The following is a 15,455-nucleotide window of genomic DNA, read 5'->3' on the forward strand; positions in this document are numbered from 1 at the left end:
ATGTGTATGGGCAAATGCGTTCTAAGAGAGGGCAGAGTATCTAAAAGGAAAGATCCTGTGCCACCATCTTGAGCCACACGCTAGCTCTGAGGACCGGTGTTCTGTTGTTTGAACTAAATATATTCTGGAGACCATTGATAACATCAGGCAAGACCTGAATTGGTTAGGGTTAAGTATAGCTGCTGTGCACAGCTGCCAAACATCAGTGCATTTTATGCAAAAACTTATTTCTCACTCACATAACTTCCCAAACTGATATTCTTTTTTTTTAATGTTTATTTATTTACTTTGAGAGAAAGCGAGAGCCCACAAGCATGGGAGGGGCAGAGAGAGGGAGAGAGAGAGAGAATCCCAAGCAGGCTCAGCACAGAGTCCAGTGCAGGGCTCTATCCCATGAACGTGAGATTGTGACCTGAGCCGAAATCAAGAGTAGGACGCTTAACTGATGGAGCCACCCAGATGCCCCCCCAAACCTATATTCTTGATCAACATGGAACTCTTCGCTAAAAACAGTGATTTGGAGGTACGGTCTCGTCCTGTCTGGTGGCTCTGTCGTCTTCAACACGTGGCTTTCAAAGTCACCCTGTTTGTGGGCTTCTGCTACCAGAGTAGGAGGCGAGAGAGTATTGAGGGGTGGGATGGGGCCACTGGGAGGATGTGCGCCAGTCCTCAACGTGGCGCTTGTCACCTCTCCCCTTTACCCATCGACTGGACTCGGTCCTTTGTCATCAGTGACTACGTGCGAGGCTGGTAAGGCAGTCTATCTGAGGCAGTATGCCAAGGAGGGAGAGAAGATGGTTTTGCGACGAACGAGTTGGCATCTTCGGCGACTGTGAACGCCATACATCCGTCATTGCTTCATCCTTGGGGTGTTGCCTTGGAGTTCGGAGGGACGGGCTGGCACCTCATTTTTCATATTGGTGATTTACAGTCCGGCTGGTCTTTCTTCAGTATTCAGATGATGGGATGTGAATATAGATAAGCAACAAGGCCTGTAGTTTTCTTCATCTGATAAGGAAGAAGCGAAGGCAGTGGAGGATGGTGGGATCTAGATGCAGGTATTAATTTCCCTGTTTGACTTCGGGGAGGCAGGATGTGGGGGAAGAGAGGAATAAAAATTATTGGAATTTCTTAACTTTCAAAACCACAAACTGTGTCTCACAAAATTGCAAATAGGACATAAACAACAACTATTTGTTTGGCCAGGGTTTTTCACTAACCTTGCTGGAAAGCGGGTGGGGGTATAGTGGTTAGAAAGTCAGCCCGGGGCTCCGAATCCTGGCTCCCCCACTCATTGGTTCTGTGACTCTGGGCAAATTTCTTAGTCCCCCTGAGCCTCAGTGTCTTTACCTGTGCAAAGGAGTCAGTGAAGCAGTTGCCTCCTAGGGGTGTCGAGAACACTGGATGAGATGAAAGCGATAAAGCTCTCAGGATAGGGTCTGACCTACAGTGAGCATTCAGTAGACATTAGCTGATGGTGATTTGGAATGAATGAAACACTTGATTTAGTTCAGGAAGCACTTAAATGTCAGAAGTCAGCGTAACACTTGTTTGTTTTAAATTTTCTTTCATTGTGGTAAGAACACTTAGCATGAGACCTCCCCTCTTAACTAATTTCTAAGTGCATGATATTGTTGATTAGTATCATTATTATTCACCCTGGGTGACTGAAACGTCTTGCCCATTGATTAGTACCTCTCCATTTTTCCCTCTCCTCAGCCCCTGGCAACCTTCATTCCACTCTTGGATTCTATGAATTTGACTGTTTCTGATACCTGGCATAGAACCATGCAGTGTTTGTCCTTCTGTGACTGGCTTCTTTCACTAGCATAATATCCTCAATGCCTATCCATGCTGCTGCATACACAGATTTTCGTTCTTTTTAAAGCTCGCTGTACTCCATTGTATGTATACAACACATCTCCTTTATGCGGTCATCTGTCCATGGACATTTGGATCATGTCCATACATTGGCTAACGTGAAGAAGGCGGCAATGAACACGGCCACACCAACATCCCTTGTAGATCCCGATTTCAATTCCTTTGGGTAAATGCTCAGAAGTGGGTTGCAATTGAAAGACTTTTGCACAGCAAAGGAAACTGGCAATGGAATGAAAAGGGAGAAAATACCTACAAACCATATGTCTGACAGAGGGTAGATTTCCCAAAAAATAAGGAACTCCTACTACTTGGAAGTAAAAAACAAAACAAACATAACAAAAGAAACTACTGGCTAGATTAAACAATGGACTAAGGACTTGAATGGACATTTCTTCAAAAAAGACATGTGAATGGCCGGCAAGCATATAAAAAAAAAAATTGTCAATGGCACTGGTCATTAAGGGAATGCAAGTCAAGACTACAGCGAAATATCACCTTATGCTGGTCAGAATGGCTATCACCGAAAACAAAAACAAAAGCAAAGCAAACAAAAGGCAAGTGTTGACGAATGTGGAGGAATTGGAACCCTTGCACACTGTTGAAGGGAAAGCAAAATGGTGCAGTCACCGTGGATAACAGTATGGAGGTTTCTCAAAAAATTAAAAATAGCGCTACTGTTTGATCCAAAAATCCCACTTCTGAGTATTTGACCAAAACTAGTATTATTATTAAAGAATTATGATTCATCGGCTTGGAGTGTCCAGAGAAAGCCTCTAGATGGTGCTGAAGCAGAGAATCAGCTTGGTGCCCAATCTGAGAAGTTTAAACATAGTTGCTTATCATTTCTCCCAAGCCAGGAACCTCCCAAGTCAAAACCGTAGCTGTGTTGGATGAAGTAATCTGGAAAACTCCCCTCTCTACCTCTGTGAGCCCATGAGTCTTTGGAATGGGAATTGTTGGCCATTCTTTGGTTGCTCCCTAAAATAATGTCAACCTCCAACCTAATTTAAATCAAATGAAACAGCATATGTTAAGGACACACAATAATACACACTAAATGCTCAGTAAGTGCAAATTTCCCCTTATTTTCTCTAGCAGGCAAAGAGTATTTCCCTCTATTTCTTTCCTCATCAGCATGGTCGGTGGGCAGCAAAGTTTGAAAATCTATGTATTTGCTTAGTAAAAGTTTGAGGTAAGCAAGGTTTCCCTGATCTATTGATCCGAAAGGCTGTTGGGTGTAGAGATTTCAAGTCTGAGCTCTGGACTCAGACAAGCTTCGAGTTAAAACCTAGCTCATCCAGGAGCTGTGTGAGTCCTCTCTGACCAGCTGAGTTACCTGAGACAAGCCTCGTCCTGTCTCTCAGAGTCAGCTCTTTGTCTGTCGTATGAAGAGGTGGACTGAGTCATCTCCATGGGGCCTTTTGGCCTTAGGCTGTCTTCTTTATGAGTGCAAAGGTGGCTACTGTGGGCAGTAAAAGAGACCATGAGACCACGCGTCCTTCCTAGGGGTGGGAGTGAGTTTTGGTTACTCTCCTACTTATGTATTTGACTATTTTTTCAACCTTCATGGGGCAGCTGGCCCGGTTTGATAGATGAAGACAGAAATCGTCTGAATTGCAAAGTCAGTCCCGAAGGGCAGCGTGGGACTAAGAAACATGAATGTCCCGGGAAAGCTGCTAATTTGGTGCCTCTTTAGACATACTTGTGTGTGTGCATGTGTGAGAACTTGATTTATTACAAAACTTAAAAAATTTCATTACAAATATAATATTCATACACCTCTGCCTTCATGTTCAGATGAGGGTCTTATTAAGGTCCTAAAAATGATGTTTCTTTGAAATATTTGTTCATTAAAAATACAGATAAGTGTGAAGACAAAAACCCCAAAATAATTCACAATTTCCACATAAATCCTGATAATCCAAAAAATAGAAGGATGTGTATACAGTTAGCAAGTGTAAACAGGTCAGAAAGGAACACGATGGAAAGGGAAGTCCCTTCCCCAGTCCTTTTTCACTACCACTAGAAGTTTGCTATGATTCTTCCAGAAACATTTTATGTATTTGCCAGTATACATGTATACATGCACACACACACACACACACACACACACACACACACACACACATTAATTGCAGGAAAGGAATTTAGCAAATTTTTTACTTCCATTGAATGTAATCTTATATTTCAACTTACCGTTTTGCTTTTTTTTGTTTGTTTGTTTACTCAAAACAGTGTAATGTTGGTTGCTTATAGCCACCAACATAATTTATGCGGGTATACTTAGTTAAGTGTTGTTCAAGCTGCCTGTAAAGTTTCTTTATCTAGCCTTTATGATGGTGCAATATTTTAGTATCCCTTGTCCTCTCTTAAGTTCTCTTCTGTAATTTTCTAAATCAGACGTCTTCTTGGGAGGCATATTAAAAGGGTTTAAAATTTGGATAATAAAATAAATTGCTCATTTCCTGTAAACAGCATTCCGGCATGCATTATTCAGTTTCAGAATTATCCTGATTACAACTGCTGACTTCAGGCAGCTATGGGTTCTTGTTCTTGGACTTGGTGACATAGATGTATTTCAGAAAAAAAAATCAGTGGGATTTTCAGAGAGGATTTTTGTGTGTTTGTTTTATTTTGTTTTAATCTCCAATTATGGGAACTGTCTACTTTTGTGAGACCAATATCTGTTTTGTCAATTCTGTAAAGAGTCGCATGTGGAACCTTGAATTAACTGGAAGCCACGTTGGCAATCAGGATACGTGGTGTTTTCCGGCCCCTTGCAGAAAGCCAGCCATGGTGACGGCATTGTTGACCTGACCTTAATTAGACTCGTCTTTTTTTTTAATGGATTTTTTTTAGTGTTTATTTATTTTTGAGAGAGAGTATGCAAGCTTTAGAGGGACAGAGAGAGGGAAACAGAGGATCCGAAGCAGGCTCTATGCTGTAAGCGCAGAATCTGACACGAGGCTCAAACTCACCAACCTCGAGATCATGACCTGAGCCAGAGTCAGATGCTTAACCCACTGAGCCACCCAGGTACCGCCTTAATAAGAGTCTTCTTAAGAGCAGGGGCAACCTCTGAATTTTTCTCTGAGTCTGTAGGGAAGGGGTGAGTAGGATTTAGAAGTTCTTGGAAGTATCCAGATTGCTCTGGGGAGTGAGCACAGAACAGAAGGGAAGAAGAAGACATACACGTTCTCCACGTGGGAAGTGCTGTGAGCATGGCACATGGGTCGTCTCCAGTAACAGCCCAGTTGATGCGAAGATTCTGCTCTCAGAATCAGGACTGCGATGCCATGCGGTTCTCACACACCCATCACCTGTGCACCACTTCTGTGATAACCCTGAGACGTGTCCACTCAAGACCGGGATGGGAGAAGACAGCTGTCACTGTAACTCTGAGGAATGCTACAGACACAAACTGTGTTATGTAAAATTACGCATCCGTTCGTAAAATTGTCATAACTGACGGGCGCAATGTGACTTTTCTGAAGCGGGCACTCAGATTGGGCGCAAGGAGCAAGTAATGAAGGGACTTTACAGAGATGATTAACAAGGGCCTCCACTTTTTATTAGACTCATTTTGCTAATCCCTAGAATTAAAGAATTCCAGGTGTATGGAGCCAAGTATGCAAATGATTTCCTTCCGCCTAGCTGCTGATTTCATAAAAGGTTCTCAAACAGAGAAATAAAACACACAGAATGGGAAAGCTTTATGGCACAGTCGAGAATATTGTGCCTTTAAATAGTTCAGACAAGCAGTGCGTGCTGTAAATTTGCCACAGAGACAAATTTGTGCAAAGCTATAAAAAGAGCAGAAGTGAAGCTGTAAGAAGGCGGGGGGGGGGGGTGGGGTGGGGTGGGGAAGGGACTGGAGAACTCTCGAGGCCTCATGGTGGCCAAGGCAGTGTGGATTCAGCTGGGGTGGCCTCCGGGGCAGTGCCAGTGGGGAGCACGTTGGACAGAGTGGGCTTGTCCAACACAGAAACAGATGGAGGAAGAAAAATGGAGACATTTTTATTCAATGTGCTGAAAGCATTGCATTTGCCTGGTGTTTCCAGTTGTAGGGCTTGGCAAACTATAGCCTGAGGGGCCAAATCTAACCACTTACCTGTTTTCCTCTGGCCCAAGACCCTGAGAATGGTTTATGCATTTTCCAACTGTTCAAAAACAAAAACAAAAACAAACACCCAAAGCATGGTATCTCATGACATGTAAAATTATATGAGATTCAAACTTCCGGGTCCATAAATAAAGTTTTATTGGAAGGTAGTATGGGTGATCTATGGTAGCTTTATGTGACAATGAGAAAGTTGCATAGTTGCAACAGAAAACGTATGGCCTGCAAAGACCATATTTGCTATCCAGCCTTTTATAGGAAAAGTTGAAAGACCCCGTTCTAGATCAGTGGTTCTCCAAGCACGGTCTCCAGACAGGCAGCATTAACATCACCTGGGAACATGTTAGAAATGCAGCATCTCAGATCTCCTGAATCAGCCACTCTAGGGGTGGGGCCCAGAAATCTGTGTTTTAATAAGCTCTCCATCCACCACCCCCCCCCCAATAATTCTGCTATCCGCTCAAGTTTGAGAACCACTTCTGTAGAGTAACTTGGCAACTAGAGCCTAATGGGACATGGAAAGTGAAATCCCCATAAGAGTGGGCACAGGTCTTCAGGAATGTGGGAAGTCTTCTGGAGGGATAGTTCACACCACAGTGGGTGCCCTGGGCTTGCTCCTTAAGGAGCTCTGCTGAAGGAAAGAAGAGGGACCAGATAGATGCTGTTGGAGGGCTAGACTCTCCGCACACATAGGCTTCAGGAGCTATTGTTGTTTCCCATTTTACAGATGGGGCAATAAATAACACGGGCAGAGTCACACGAGTGAAAGGAACAGCTTTCAAGTATGGGTTCTGTGTGGCCTCAGTGTTTGAGTTCCTTCCCCCTTCCCATGGAAACCTTGAATGAGGCATACAAATGCTGCAGGGACTCACCTCGTATCAGGCTCCAAAGAATTACTGGGAGCCGGTGCCTTGGATTTTGGAGTTCACACCCTGCTAAGCACGGCCTCTGCTCTCAGAGCTGGCGTTATGGAGAGAATCATTTTGCCCAGTGCAGGGAGATCCGCGGTCTCTTCGGGAAAATGTCTGGTTATTCACAGTATTTATATGTGTAGAGCACAGAATATTCTATTGTGAAAATATCGAGATAACAACTACTTGGGGAGCATTTTCAGTGAAATATTTACTTGGGAGAACAGGAAACATGTCTAACGATAAAAAAAATGTAGGCACATCTGGGTGAACATTATTTAGCTGCAAGTGTTTGCTTAGATATTTTTAATATACATTTATGCACTTTAAATTTATTTTATTGGGTGAAATAAGGACTTTGGGGAGAAGAGCTAGGGCATAGATTTTTAAATGTTCTGGGCAAATGAATACAGCCTCCGGTACACGATGATGCTCCCAGCTGCTTTTGTTTGACGGATTATCCTGATGCCCTTTGTTTTATTGTAGTGCTAAAGTAATGGGTCTGCCTGGAACAGTTTGCTGACAGATGAGGGCCTTGGTCTGTCACTGAAATCCCAAGAATTTAAAGGGAAATACATAGCAATTCACCCGGGCTCCTACTTATTACCTGCAGTAAAGGGGGCACACATGGGAATCGACTGGCTTTTATTTTAACTTTCAAAGGAGAGATTTCATCTATATTTCTGCAGAGACTGAAGGTGCGGATAGGCAGGTGAATGTCCGCAGACATGTCACTGGCACATTAATCAGATTTCCTGCTTTTCTAGCAAAGCATCACTTTCCTGAGACAAGTTCTCTCGCAGCTCACACGTGGGATATTTGTAGAGAAGACGTGAGGCAGGGGACCTGGATGGAGAATCTTCCCCTGAGATTTTTTTTTTTTAACTTTGCCTTCTGAAAGATTATAGACCAACAGGGAGTTAAGAATACAGAATATTCCTATGTACTGTTCACCTAGCTTCTCCCAGTGTTAACATCGTATGTAACTATAATACATTATCACAACCTGAAACTGATACTGGGACGATACTAGTAACTAGAGCACTGGCTTTAGTGACTATCAGCAGCTTCTACGTGCATTTGTGTGCGTGTGTGTGTGCGTGTGCGTGAGAGAGAGAGGATTAACCAGTGGATCTCTTCCGTGGAAGCTTACACCCCTCGCCTCTCCCTCGTGAAGTTAGGCATGGCCATATGACTTGCTTTGGCCAGTGACACGAGAGCAGAAGCCTTCACCAGTTTCCCGTGGCCCTGCCACAGCTACCACAGAAGAAAAGATGCACATGGAGGGGTCATGAGACCAAAGCCATCTTGCGTGGAGATAACCCAACCCGGGAACCTAACTCAAGCAGCAACAAAGTTGCCTGGAGTGAAAAATAAACTTTGTTGTGTCAAGCCGCAGAGATTTTGGTGCCATGGTTACCTAAACTAGCCTTTCCTGATTGGTGCAACGCTACAGCCTGGGGCCATTTTGAGAGACGAAGGGAAGTCGCTGGCTACTCTTCTCCCGTGGTGTGTGTGGTCCTTCTAGGATTGTTTGTTCTGTTCTGGTAGAGACTGACCTTCCACCACCGACGGGGTAAAATTGGTCTGGCGTTCCTTCCTGCTTGAGAAATGTCTTCTTCCATTTCCCCTTGCCCCACCTTAGAAAGCCAAGCAGAGCCGAGATGAGGCCCCACCACCTCCTCTGAATCAGAGGCTCTGGAGTGTGATCCAAGTTATTGTGATGCATACCTAAGTCTGAGACCCGCAGGCCTCAATGTTCCTTCACTTCACTCTCCATAGCTTATTTGCTGTTTTCTGAATCCTTGAAAGCCTATAACTATTGGAGCTCTGGCTTTTCACCAATATGCGTGGAATCTAGGAATGCCTTTTTTTCCTTTATTCTCAAGTTAGTTAACATACAGTGTAGTCTTGGCTTCAGGAGTAGAATCCAGTCATTCATCACGTACATGTAACACCCTGTGCCCATCCCAACAAGTGCCCTCCTTAATGCCCATCACCCATTTTCCCCACCCCCACCAACCCTCAGTTTGTTCTCTGTATTTAAGAGTCTCTTATGGTTTGCCTCCCTCTCTGTTTTTGTCTTCTTTTTCCTACCCCTTCCCCTATGATCATCTGTTAAGTTTCTCACAGTCCGCATATGAGTGAAATCATGTGATATCTGTCTTTTTCTTCTGGCTGACTTATTTCACTTAGCATAATACTCTCCCGTTCCATCCACATTGTTGCAAATAGCAAGATTTCATTCTCTATCATAGCCGAGTACTATTCCATTGTGTGTGTGTGTGTGTGTGTGTGTGCGCGCGTGTGTGTGTGTGCCACATGCATATATATATGTTCTGGGAGAACATACACCACATCTCTTAATCTATTCATCAGTTGATGGACATTTGGGCTCTTTCCATAATTTGCCTATTGTTGGTAGCGCTGCTGTAAACATTGGGGTGCATGTGCCCCTTCGAATCAGCACTCCTGTATCCTTTGGATAAATTCCTAAGAGTGCAATTGCTGGGCCATAGGGTAATTCTATTTTCAGTTTTGTGAGGAACTTCCACACTGTTTTCCAGAGTGTCTGCACCGGTTCCCTTTCCCACCGACAGTGCAAGAGGGTTCCCCTTTCTGCACATCTTCACCAACATCTGTTGTTTCCTGAGTTGTTAATTTTAGCCAATCTGGCCAGTGTGAGGTGGTGTCTCACCGTGGTTTTTATTTATTTTGAGAGGGAGGGAGGGGGGAAGGGCAGAGAGAGAGAGGGAGAGAAAGAATCCCAAGCAGGCCCCACATGCTGTCAGCACAGAGCCCAATATGGAGCTGGATCCCACGAACTGTGAGATCACGACCTGAGCAGAAATCAAAAGTTGGCACTTAGCTGACTGAGCCACCCAGGTGCTCCTTTAGCAATGCCTTTTTTTTTTTTTTTTAATTTTTTTTTAACGTTTATTTATTTTTGAGACAGAGAGAGACAGAGCATGAGCGGGGGAGGGTCAGAGAGAGGGAGACACGGAATCTGAAACAGGCTCCAGGCTCTGAGCGGTCAGCACAGAGCCCGACGCGGGGCTCGAACTCACGGAGTGTGAGATCGTGACCTGAGCCGAAGTCGGCTGCTTAATTGACTGAGCCACCCAAGCGCCCCTAGTAATGCCTTTTAAAGAAAACACAAAACATGTTCTGTTCTGCACTGGTATAAGGGCAAGGATTTATTGAACCTTCACTGATTTTAGCTGATTCAGGCTGAATGGGACCTGAAGGCCTCTGTCTCATTACTGGGAAGTTCTTCTCCTATGGCCGTTTTCTCTCTTTTGCTCTCACATGCTCCAACTCAGATGCAATGTTTAGGATTCATGGTTGGCTGCCTTGCTGAGATTTTCCACCTTAATTCTAGCATAGTCTCAGCATGTAATTATATTTCTGTTTTCAAAGGGGAAGAAATTCTAGGGGCACCTGGATGGCTCAGTCGGTTAAGCGTCCAACTTCGGCTCAGGTCATGATCTCATGGCTCGTGAGTTTGGGCCCCACCTCAGGCTCTGTGCTGACAGCTCAGAGCCTGGAGCCTGCTTTGGATTGTGTGTTTCCCTCTCTCTCTGCCCCTTCCCCCCTGACATTCTGTCTCTCTCTCCTTCAAAAATAAATAAACGTTAAAAAGAAATTTAAATGAAAGGAGAAGAAATTCTAATGGTGCAGGCACCAGGGAAAGATTATTATTTTCTACATGAGGATTTCACATCTCCCGGGTGAAGATCCACCAAAGCCACCATAGCTTTGGCCGTGGTGCTAAACTTCATTCATGATACTGCAGTCCTGCACTTGGATACCTAAACTGCACGTTAAGTCTACCCTAGGTACAAAAGGGGGCTGTTCCACAATGCTGTCATATTTATCCACAGGCAGCAAAGTTCTGAGCTGAACTGGTCCCACCAAGCGTCACCCCATCCAAAGCAAAAGTCAATACTTGCAGCTTGGAATCTTCTTAGCCGGCCCAGTGTATAGACCAAGCAGGACCTACAACAACTGAGACTTCCACCCTACTGTGGGCAGCGGGAAGACAAAATGCCATGAGCTAAACTGTAGACACTAGAGTATCATGTTTTGCTTCTATTAGAAAGGAAGAGTTCCAGATGAGGAGCGGTGACATTGTGCCGACATTTGGGTACTGGCTTCTCCTCCAAAGTGATCCTCACACATGGGAATGTTGCAGGTCAGGGCATTATATTGACAGATCTTGGGGACTCTTTACGGTATGGCAACCATGCACCGTGGAGGCCCAGTAGAAGAAAGGGCTGTGTCTCATTTTTAGTTTTTATCTTTTTACCTGTTATGACAAATGATGACTGTATAACCCAGAAAACTTAAAAGATAAAAAGACATAAAAATAAAGTATAAATTGCCCATAATGGCAAAAATAGAAATAACTCTTATTAAGATGTTGGCACAGGTACTCTCAGTTATATATAAGTATAAGCAAATCAGGATTATACAGAATATACATTATTATGTTAAATCTTTTTCACTAAACAATGCAGAGTGAGCTATTTGCCCATATTATTACAGAATCTCTAAAATTATTTAAATCCCTACGTGATATTTCAGTTGTTTGCTTTTTAAAAAAAATACGTATTTATTCTTTGTTGGACAGGCATTTCCTGGGGCCTGGCTGGGCCCTGGAAATACAGTGGTGAGGAGAGATGCCCTTCAACGTACCGATCTCTCTCTTGTTGGATGTCAGGGTCAGGAATCACACAGACACTCAGGAGCCCCCCACGTCCCACCCACAGGGGCCGTGGCAAACAGTGGCTCATGATTCTTGTACTTTGAGCGAACCTGCTTATACTTTGGAGTTTCCAGGATTCAACTTGCTGCACACAAATTGGAAACTGCTGCTTTGGTTGCCTGCGGGGCGAGGCCTGATGTCTGTATGGTTCCGATCGAACACAAGGTGAGTGTAATAAGCAGACCGCCTCTCCTCCTGGGGGAGCTCACTGATTCATGGTGCCACATCCTGGGTTTCCTTCCAGCTCAGTGCCACTTGCTGGGCCTGGCCATTTATCTTTGACAAAATTTCCACCTGAAGCTTTCCCCAAACTCCACTGTGGCCCACGAGACCCAGACATGTGACGGGGGGAGGCTCACAGGGGTAAATGAAAGGGTCCATGTTTAGAAACTCTCAGCCTCTGCAGCGTGAAAACAAGACACATCACGGGGTGTATTTGGTACCACACCGGATCTTTCGAGGCCCGTATCCTTTTTTTTTTTTTTTTTTTTTTTTTTAGTAAATTTCACCATTAGTGCTCAATATTCTTTTGGGGCTTGGGCTCATTCTCTGCTGTTTGTTTGGCACAATGGCTGAGGAGTCTGCACTTTCAAGTAAGTTATTCCAAAAGCTAATATCTTGTTTGATTCTTGGGGATTCAGAATGCATTTCTTTTGGCCCATAAGTATCACGTGAAAAGTAGTGGGTAAGGTTTTGTAGAGGCCCCTCAAATCCACTTGAATGTAGGATGTAGCCAAAGGTAGCATCAGGCGTACAAGAACGAGGTTTCCATCTGGGAGCAGGGAACGGGCAAGAGGGCGTCTTTGCTCTCTGTTCCAGTAGAAGACTAACCCTAATGGAACGTTTAAATAACTTAGACTTGCTTTTGGCTTTTTTCTCCCTTCCTTACCGGGCCCTTCTCCCACCTTCGAGGACTCGCTCACTGTCAGAAACTCTCACTAGAGGACCTCGGCCCGACCTGCCTGCCCCACAACAAAGCCCGCATTTCTTCACCTCATCTGCCTCCTGTGGGCCTTACAAGTACTAAGCTTAAGGGGCTGATGTCTGTTGGCCCTGCCACGGATACAGGATTGTCTCTGGAGGCTTCTGTTTGGTGGATTTCTGGGCGGACCAGAATAGCAAGGCAGCACAGTTTAGGTGGGACTTGTGGAAGAGAGTTTTGCTCTCTTCCTGTGTTGTCTGCCATCTAGGAGAGTTTGCCCTCACTCCTACCTCTTTGTGTCTCCTTCCCTTTCTGCATTCTCCACCAACAGCCTCCCTGAACTGGAGTTAGAACTGGAGTCTGAAGGCTGAGGGGGTTGGGGTCGAGCCAAGTTCTTATAGCTTGTTAGTCACACGGTCATATCCACCTGCGGGGGAGGCCGGGCGATGCAGTCCTTAGCTAAGGGGCCAGGTCCTTAGCATCCTCCTTTACTTATGCAAGTAAGGGAAAATGAATTCTGGAGAGTGTATTAACTTGCTCAGGCTGCCATAACAAAGTACCACAGACTGGACAGCTTAAAACAACAGAAGTGTCTTTCCTCGCAGTTCTAGGGGCTTGAAGTCCAAGGTCAAGTTGTTAGCAGAGTTGATATTTTTCTGGGACGTCTCTCCTTGGCTTGTAGACGTTCATGTTCTCCCCGCGCCTTCACGTGGTGTTTCCTCTGTGTCCTGATCTCATCTTCTGAGGACACCAGTCACACTGAACTAGGGCTCACCTGTATGATCTTAATTGTCACTGTAGAGACCTTATTTCCAAATAGTCACATTCTGAGGTACTGGACATTAAGACTCCCAACTCATGAATTTTTGGAGGCACACAATTCAGACCACAGCAGGGGGGTCTGCTACATCCCTTCCCTGCCCTCATGTTGTCCAAATTTGCTTGTTCTCATTGCCAATTAGACTGAAGGCTTTCTGATGGAAGTGGTGATGGCCTTTGGTCTTCATTTCCCTCCACAGCATTTGGCACAGTGCTTTACACCGTGCATGTTCAATAAATGCAGTTGGCTGAGTACCAGTGGTACTGATAATAATAAACGTGGTGATGCGAAATAAGGCAGTAATCGATAAATATATTTACGGATCCTGGGGAAAGCAAAAGCCGATTGGAAAAGGTTGAAATAAAGGAGCAGAAGCTGTATATTAACTTACTCGTTCGTGTTCTTTGTTAAACAACTGTTGATTCGGTACACATTGCGGAGCATCTTTGTTACAGGTGTTGGGGATACCATGGCGAACAAGGCTTTGTCCTCACAGAAGTTACATTCTGGAGGGACAAACAGTGACAAGTGAATTAATTAAGAAGATAATACCCGCTTGCGATAATGGCTATTCAAGATAGAAGAGAAATAATATGAAATTTAGTTTGAGAACGGCATTTAGGTGTTCCAGAAGGGTTCGCTTGTGGGGAAAGCACTGGAGGCGAGACGTACGGTTGCGAAGGGAGCAGACCCTGGAAGCGTTGAAGGGAAAGCAGCAGGCAGAGACAACAGCGAGGGCCAGGGCCCTGAGCTGGGGACCCACCTGTCTGTTTGAGGAGTAGAAAGAAGGCCGGTGGGGCTGGAGCAGAGTTAGGGAGTGGGGTGAGGTGGGAGGTGCTGAAGCTGGAGGTCAGGAGGACCAGAATGTGCAGGGCCTTGGAGGCCAAAGTGAAGGCATGAATTTTACTCTAGGGAAAATGAAAGCAAAGAACCAATGATATACTCGTGGATATACTACTGATAACAACTTCGCTTTCTAAGCCACGGTACACAGAGTACTTCCAAGGCGCCATTATGGTCATGCTTTTAGTGGATTGAATTTTTCTTTTAATTTTTTTAAATGTTTATTTATTTTTGAAAGAGAGAGAGAGATGGAGTGTGAACAGAGGAGGGGGAGAAGGGGAGGGGGAGACAGAATCCTAAGCAGGCTCCAGGCTCTGAGCTGTCAGCACAGAGCCCGACATGGGGCTTGAACTCATGAACCATGAGATCATGACCTGAGCTGAAGTCGGGCACTTAATTGACTGAGCCACCCAGGCATCCCTGGATTGAATATTTGGATCCCTTGACTTGTGGAGAGGACATAGGTGGGTTATGAGTTCCAGAAAACATCTGAAAATAATAAAACGCCTGCAGTGCTAGTGTAGAACTAGACTGAGTATAGCTAGTATCTGATGTGTGCAAAGGCCCATTGAGATCTGTCTGGGTCTTGGAATTATGATCATTATAAACACCAGCTCTTGTTGTCTCATTAGAGATCAAGTTGAATGTGCAAAGATCTTGAGACAGACCTTAGAAACTGCTTTCAAGAAATATATATGCCGCTGTAATTATAAAATGCTTATTATTTTATAGGTGCATGTATACTTACAAAATTACTTTCAAAAATTATTTTCTGGCGTGACTTCCTTGCCTTTTGTCAGTTAAGCCCTTTCTTGTAAAAGTGCTGGAAAGAGTTCTTGTAAACTGAACCCTTTAAGCATTTGGAGGCTGGTGCCTGAGAATTCACTGTGTAGTAATTAGAGTTGGCCACCTTGATTGGCTGCAGAGAATTATAGGAACACCAAGTAACGATGCAACAATTATGCCCCAGCAATTAGCAACCAATAAAGCAGCAGACCTCATTGATATAGCTGTCCTACTTAGTAAAAGTATTGGAAAACAAATACTGTGCAAAATAAATAACATGCAGCTAGCTCTGGAAGAGGAGCAAAGTGAACTTGTGTATGGAAGGGGATCTAAGAGCAATGGGGCCTGGGCTGAGGGGGAGCGATTCCTGAGCATGGGGTGGCCGGTCTGACAACCTGGGTAAC

Source organism: Puma concolor, chromosome E2, assembly GCF_028749965.1.
Source record: "Puma concolor isolate L17-30 chromosome E2, mPumCon1.1.hap2, whole genome shotgun sequence".
Lineage (NCBI taxonomy): Eukaryota > Metazoa > Chordata > Mammalia > Carnivora > Felidae > Puma > Puma concolor.